This window comes from Pteropus vampyrus, unplaced genomic scaffold, assembly GCF_000151845.1.
Source record: "Pteropus vampyrus isolate Shadow unplaced genomic scaffold, Pvam_2.0 Scaffold31, whole genome shotgun sequence".
In the NCBI taxonomy this organism is placed as follows: domain Eukaryota; kingdom Metazoa; phylum Chordata; class Mammalia; order Chiroptera; family Pteropodidae; genus Pteropus; species Pteropus vampyrus.
Genome location: NW_011888812.1, coordinates 2,719,772 through 2,726,828, shown reverse-complemented (window position 1 = coordinate 2,726,828; position 7,057 = coordinate 2,719,772). Strand labels below are relative to the sequence as shown.

The 7,057-nt window shown below is 35.7% G+C and overlaps 1 protein-coding gene across 2 annotated transcripts in view; it reads right to left on the bottom strand.

Annotated features, from left to right (window-relative positions):
• The window catches only part of CUNH11orf74 (chromosome unknown C11orf74 homolog), a 61,195-nt gene that overhangs the window by 10,651 nt on the left and 43,487 nt on the right, over nucleotides 1–7,057 (bottom strand). The window lies entirely within an intron of this gene.

Genomic DNA, 7,057 nt, shown 5'->3' with positions numbered 1-7,057 from the left:
AAAGAAAGAAAGAAAGAAAGAAAGAAAGAAAGAAAGAAAGAAAGAAAGAAAGAAAGAAAGAAAGAAAGAAAGAAACTAGTTCAGCACACCACTCAACCACACGTGTTTTTCCATGAGACAACCATTGTATTTCAGTATGCAGTAGAAGTGCTTAATATATACTTCCTATTTCAGCACACAAAACATTAAAAAGAGGTGTACTCAAGGATCACAATTTAATAAAATTAGGAATTTTTGCCACTTCAAGGACATTTTCAAAGGAAACTAGTATTTAAACTACAAATTCATGATAATGAAGATTACAAGGACTACTGGCATAGTTTGATGCCACTCCCTTGATTCACACTAAGTTACCAGCATCTTTACCCATCATTGCTTTGGTAACACTAGTACAAACACCAACATATTTGACTTATAGACCTTGGGGTTTCCCAAGGAGTTCCCAGACCACGCCTGCAGGGGTCTGCTGGTCTAGCTAATATCAGCCCAACCCTTCCACCAAAAACACTAGAAAAGCTGGATAAATTACAAAATTCAACTATTTAAAGACACTAGGGACTTTATTTCCGGAGCAGCCCAGGACTTGAGAGGCCAAGATTCCAAAGAGAAGGAAATTACTGAGAAGTGAGTATAAGAATCTAAGTCGCTTTTCAAATCATGGCATTTACCAATTTGTAAGCAGAGGCTGAGAAGCTGAGAAACTATGAAAAAAGAAGTTAAGAAGCTGAGAAGCTTAGCAGAACAACCAACAGATTCACAGAGCAGTGAAGATAAAAATTAGAATCAAAGGCCTTCAAGAAGGAAGGGCTATGATTTACCTTGAAGGGCTATCCTCCAGAAACAAGCAGTCCTCATAAAGCCTAAAACCTCGTCCCAAATCAGCTCAATCCCAGATTGGATTAAGGTGATCTATTCCTACTCTAACTGCTAGTAAAATGTTGAAGAAATGCTTCTCTATAAGAACATAACATCATCCATGGCCTACATAAATTTTTATATACAATGTTCAGCATTCAAACAAAAACTTCCAAATATACAAAGACATTAGATCGAAAGGAGAAATTAATAATATAAATGGACCCACAGGACATCTCAGGTACTAGAATGAGACATGAACTTTAAAATAACTGATTCATATGTTTCAAAAATACATTCCAAAAATGGAGAATTTCAGCAGAACTAAAATCTATAAAAATAGATATTCAAAATCTCTTTTAAGAACTGTAATAACTAAAATATTGAGTGCTTTATCAGCAGACTGGATACAATTCAAGAAAGGATTATTGGAATAGAATACAGCTGGTAGAAGACACTCCAACTGAAGCAAGAAAGGAAATAAAAAAGGATAGAAAATGCACAGGTAATATGTGAAGAGATAACAGCTGAGAATTCCCCAACACCAGAACCTCTACAAGCCCCAAACAAAATAAATACAAATAAAAGAATACCAAGGCACAGTGGAATTACTGAAAAACACCACACACGAAAAAATCATAAAAGCAGCCAAATGAGGGGAAAAAAACGTATTGTCTTCAAAGGAACAACAATCAAATTGACATCTGGTTTTTCAACACTTTTCAGTTTAATTAAGACCAGAAAAGAATAGAACAACATCTTTAAAATGCTGAAAGAAAAAAATAACAATCCTAGCAATCTCTACCCAGACAAAAAAATAGAGGGATACAATAACACTTGATAAATTCAAAATAGGCAAGAATAAAAGAACATAAAACTGGCAGGACAGGTAGAAAACAAAATAGTAAGATAATAGGTTTAACGACAAATATATCAGAAACTACATTAAATGTAAATGGACTAAATATTCCAATTTAAAGACAACGTTTTAGAATATATATGTATACATATGTATATGTATATAAATGCATATGTATAAACGATATGCCATTTTCAAGAGACACATAACTAAAACCTACTTTGAGAAAAAAAAAAACTTCAGGATAAATAAAAGTGGAAATACAAAAGAATAAAGATAACTGCTATCCAAAGAGAATGTGGAGAAGATCAGGGAAGACTTACTTCATAGATGAGGTTGGCATCTGACAACAATCATAAATCAGATCCCTCTACCTCCAAGTACAGAAATAAAAGAAAAATAAACACAGGAGTCAGAAAGATGGGGATCAAAATATAAACTTTATAACTGATGGAGCTGAATTTAAAAATGGAGCTTGTCAGCAACACAATTGGGCTTCTTATTTGTCAAGCTTTCCTTCCAAGTCTAGATCTTGGGCTATCCCACCTGAAATTCTACATAGCTAACACACACCCAGTCAGGTATAAAGAGAATTACATCCGTGGAGCCCTTAGAGTAGAGACATGGAGTGTACTATCTTCAGACTTCTGTCTAGAGATAGTTCTGAGACTTGACTGCACATTAAAATCTACCTGGGAACTTTAAAAATTGCTGATGCCCAGACACACATCAGACCACTGAAAAAGAATCGCTAGGTATTGGTGTTTTTTTTTAAAGCTCCTGAAGCGAGTCTAATGTGTCTCAAATGTTAAAAACTAGTGCATAAGGCAGGCCTGGGCCTCATCTAAAGTGTGTCCATCATAAGAAAAGTGGCACAAACACAAAAGAGAGGACGTGTACCTTCCCAACAGCATGAACTCAAAAGAAGAAATAAAGGGGCTGATTCATAAACACATACTTTCTTTTCCCAGTCTCTCCAATTAGATAAAATCTTCCTTTTTCCCTCAGGAGAAATAGGCAGAGGAACTGTAACAGGGCAGAATTGTCTTCCTGATTCCGTTCTCTTCTCAGGAATGGAGGTAAGTTCCCTCCTGTAACCATGAGGCCTGGGAAGCAAGTTTGCCCTTGTGGATGACATGGTTTTCAAGCTGGACCTTAATTGATGGTTGGTTAAGTTTGCATATATAAAAATTGGAGAAATAGGGATAAAGGAACATTTTGAAGCAAGGATTTTTCCCTGTCAGTGTTTCTAGTGATCTTCTGAGCAATGAAAGAATGATTTTTAACAGTTTTATGAGAAATAAATGAAATGCCTAAATTATAAGTTGACTGAAATATGCCATCTCCTAGCTCTGGACCTTTATACATGCTGTTCCTTATGCTGTTCCTATACTCTCCTACCCAACACTCAGCCTCACTCTGCCTCCCTCATCTAGTTAAAGGTTATTCATCCTTTAAATCTCAAGCTCTCAAAGAGCTTTCTCTTATCCCACAGGCAAATTTAAATTCCCCTGCCATATGTATGTTCTCATGAAGTCTAGAACAATTTGTAAACATGTTTTTGTGATCATCTGGTTAATGTTTGATTCTTCCAATAAACTATGAATTCCATGAGAACAGGAATCAGATCTATTTTATTCTTCATTATATTCCAGGCACCCATCACAGTTATTAGATATTTGTTGAATAAGAGTCCCAGGTCATTCACAGGCTACATAAAGCTGCTGAAAGTTAATAAAATAGTTTTTTTTATTAAATTTATTGGGGTGACATTGGTTAATAAGTTTCAACTCTACAATATTATATCATCTGTATATTGCATTGTGTGCTGATCACCATATATTTGACCCCCTTTACCCTCTTTGACCTCTGCCCATTCCTCTTCCCCTCTAGTAAACACCATTCTGTTGTCTGTGTCAGTGAGTTTTTATTTGTTTTGTTTTGTTCATTCATCTGTTGTTTTGTTTTATATCCCACATAAGAGTTAAATCATATGATTCTTGTCCTTTTCCATCAGACTTATTTTGCTCAGCATGATGCTCTAAAGATCCAGCTATGTTATCAAAAATGGCAGTATTTCATCTTTTCTTATGGCTGGGTAATATTCCATTGTGTATATGTACCACATCTTTATCTACTGAAGGGCACTTCGGTTGTTTCCATGTCTTAGCCACTATGAATAATGCTGCAATGAATATTGGGGAGCATATATCTTTATGAATAAACATTTTCAGATTTGGGGGGTAGATACCCAGAAGAGGGATTGCAGGGTCATATGAGGAACCTCCATAGTGGCTGTACCAATTTACATTCTCACCGCAGTGCATGAGGGTTCCTTTTTCTCCAGATCCTCTCTGACACTTGTTATTTCTAGTCTTGTTGATGAAAGCCATTCTAACAGGTGTGAGGTAGTACCTCACTGTGGTTTTGATTTACATTTCCCTTATAGCTAGTGAAGTTGAGCATCTTTTCATATATCTGTTAGCCATTTGTATGTCTTCTTGGGAAAGTGTTAAGGTCCTCTGCCCACTTTTTAGTTGGATTGTTTGTTGCTCTTTGTTGAGTTATATTCATTCTTTATATATTTTGAATAATACCCCGGAGGTATCATATGCAAATATCTTTTTCCATTCAATTGGTTGTCTTTTGTTTTGTTGATGGTGTCTTTTGCTGTGCAAAAGCTTTTTAGTTTGATATAATCCCATTCATTTATTTTTGCTTTTACTTCCCTTGACTTTGGGGTCAAATTCATAAAATCCTCTCTAAGGCCAAGGTCCATAAGTTTATGTTTTCTTCTATGTATTTAATTATTTCAGGTCTTTGATTTGTTTTTGAGTTAATTTTTGTGTAAGTGTCAAGTAGCAGTCTAGTTTCATTCTTTTGCATATGGCTTTCCAATTTTCCCAGCACCATTTTTTGAAGAGGCTTTCCTTTCTCCATTGTATATTTTTAGCTCCTTTATTGAAACTTAGTTGCTTACCTAAATGCGAGTTTATTTCTGAGCTTTCAGTTCTGGTCTATTGGTCTTGTGTCTGTCTTTCTGCCAATACCATATAGTTTTGAAATTGTAGCTTTGTAGTATAATTAGAAGTCAGGGAGTGTGATACTTGTTCTTTTTTCTCAGGATTGCTTTGGCTATTAGGAGTATTTTATGGTTCTATACAAATTTGATGATTTTTTGTTTTGTTTCTTTGAGAAATGCCACTGGGATTTCGATAGGGATTGTATTAAACCTATATATTGCTTTGGGTGATATGGCCATTTTAATTATGTTGATTCTTCCAGTCCATGAACATGAAATATCTTTCCAGATTTTTGTGTCTTCTTCAATTTTGGAAATAATTATTTAAAAAAGAAAATGGTAACCAATACCTTCATTAGAATTGGGAGCACTGAAGAACTTCAAAATGAAAATCAAATAAGGCTGCCAATCTCTGAGCAGGAATCAGCTGCCCATTCTCACTCAACGCAATCAACCACAGGGTAATTACACATACTGGCCAAGAGACTTGTCTAAGACTATACTTCTGAGAACTGGAGACCTCAAAAAGTCTCTTCAGGCAACTGTACTCAGCCAGAGAACAGGCTGAGCCAACTGAGGGGAAAAATAAATAAATATGACCAAAAGATTCTTCCTACTCTGATGGCCTCAGTATAACAACTAATATCTATTCCAAATAATAATTTTGCTGGATAACAGTCAGGTTAATTAACTTATATCAAATTCAAAGGAGGAAAAAGTGGTTAACTTGATGTCAAATAAACACAAAGCCCCAAATTTGTGGCAAATATTAGCCTCAGACAACTGCTCGATACCACCGCACTGAGTTGGTTCCTCTGAAAAACTGGGTCCACGTGGGCAGCCAAAATGAAAAATCAAATATTGGAAAAGAATCATGCTCCTGAATTTTGGAGAATATTTATGAAAGCAAATAAGGTGAGCAAATGAAGTCAATGGTAGAAAAACAATGCCCAACTCACTCCCTTGTTGCCCTAGGCAAATCTGTTGCTTAAACAATAACAACAGAATCTAATCAGTAAACCTCTCAGTTGCCAAAATCAAACAAGCAACTTGCCTATTTAAAATGTCACATTTCCCATCTGATGTAAATATTTGCCTTCTGCTCACATTCCTGAAGTGTAATACAAATTAGGCCCAAACTAAAATTCACCTTGGCACAAACTATTTTATTTATTTTTTTCCTTTCAAATGACCCAGACGGTGCATTTTGAAGATTGTGAAGCCTCGGTGGTGTTTTCGGTGACTGGAATAGATCATTGAAGCCAGGGTTGCTTTTCAGCCGAGGCTTTTCACATGATTTTACACTTGGGAAGGTCTTGACCTGCTCATTCAAGTCCACTGAGACTTGATTCAGGCCTCAGTAACCTTTTATACACAAATGCAAGACTACCTGTTATTTGATTTCTGGAAAAATCATACTAGTGAGATGTTTTTAAGCAATATTTTAAACTAAAGTAACAAATCTGATTTAAAAAAGCATTAAAAACATAACTTGAAAAATGTTTAAAGAAAAGAATATGAAAATAATGAAAAAGGTAAAAAGGCTAATTTAAGAGATTGATATAACCAAAATCACATTCATTGGCTAAGTAGGTTTATGTCAATATACAGATCTTCTCATTACTGGCAGGAAGCAAGAAATTTAAACTATCAAAAAAAAAAAAATGCCTAACCTGTGCACTTCTGTGCTCTCCTATAAAATTAATTTTATATTGTAAATGTACTACATGCAAACTAAAACCATTTGTCTCCAAGGATCATCCACAGATGAACTTTATCAGAATCTCCTAGGGTAGTGTAAAAACACAGATCACTAGAGGCCAGCAAAGTCTTTCTAAATTAGACTCTCTTGGGAACAGGACCTAGGCATCTGCATTTTTAACAAGCTTCTCCTTCTCAAATCACCCAAAACCCAAACACAGAGCTTGCTCTACAAACTCAGCTTCTGGCTAAGTCCTTAGCTACCCTTTATAATCCAAACAGAGCTCCTAAACTCCTCTTTTACAGAAATTCAGAGCTGCCTAGGGTGTCTAAGTTAAGAAAACCTCTCCCCGGACTATGTGAATCCTTTAGATCTCTGATCTCACTTGAACCGAGTAAGTAAGCAAAACAATCTGCGCAAGTCTACTGGTTAACAGAGTGCTTAAGAAAGAAACCCCTCAGTAGAGTACTGTGATGTTCAAACAACCAGAGAAGCCAGAGCAGGGGCTTATAAAACCAATTTACAGAGAATCGCCATCCCCAAACCAACTACACCATCACTTTAACTACCGTCTTATTACAAATAAGCCCCCCATCCAATGATAATGACAATACTTAAA